Below are 606 nucleotides of genomic sequence, written 5' to 3' on the forward strand. Positions count from 1 at the left end.
GTAGAAACTTAATTCCTTTTACTTCTCGTTTCTTTCAACTTGTTGAATTTATTTCTGTATATTAATGAAACTGTATTTTTTTATGTGTAACGGTCAAAAAAATATAATCTATAATCTTCAACATACATGTACGTAATGAACGCACGTTCAGCATCTTGGTAGGTATACATCATAACATTTACGCAGCCTAAACTAAGAGTTATGCTTAGTGATAGATACTTATAATTAAGTTATAAGTAACGAGATTATCATTATAGCTTTTAATTAAGAAACAATAATATTTGTTATAATTTACGAATGAAAACATTGTAAATAAAGATATAGTATATCTCACACTTCAACGACCTATTGTGATAACAAAACATAAAAAAACTGGTGACTTTCCGACGTGATGTAGAATAAACACCACATCGTAAATTGGTGATTTAGTAAAAACTACATAAAATTTTATATAGAATATAAAGGAGTGGCTGTGTAGTAAGTAGCTTGCTTACTAACCACATGGTTCCGGGTTCAGTCCCACTGCATGGCACCTTGGGCAAGTGTCTTTTACTATAGCCTCGGGCCGACCAAAGCCTTGTGAGTGGATTTGGTAGACAGAAACTG

Source organism: Octopus bimaculoides, chromosome 18, assembly GCF_001194135.2.
Source record: "Octopus bimaculoides isolate UCB-OBI-ISO-001 chromosome 18, ASM119413v2, whole genome shotgun sequence".
Lineage (NCBI taxonomy): Eukaryota > Metazoa > Mollusca > Cephalopoda > Octopoda > Octopodidae > Octopus > Octopus bimaculoides.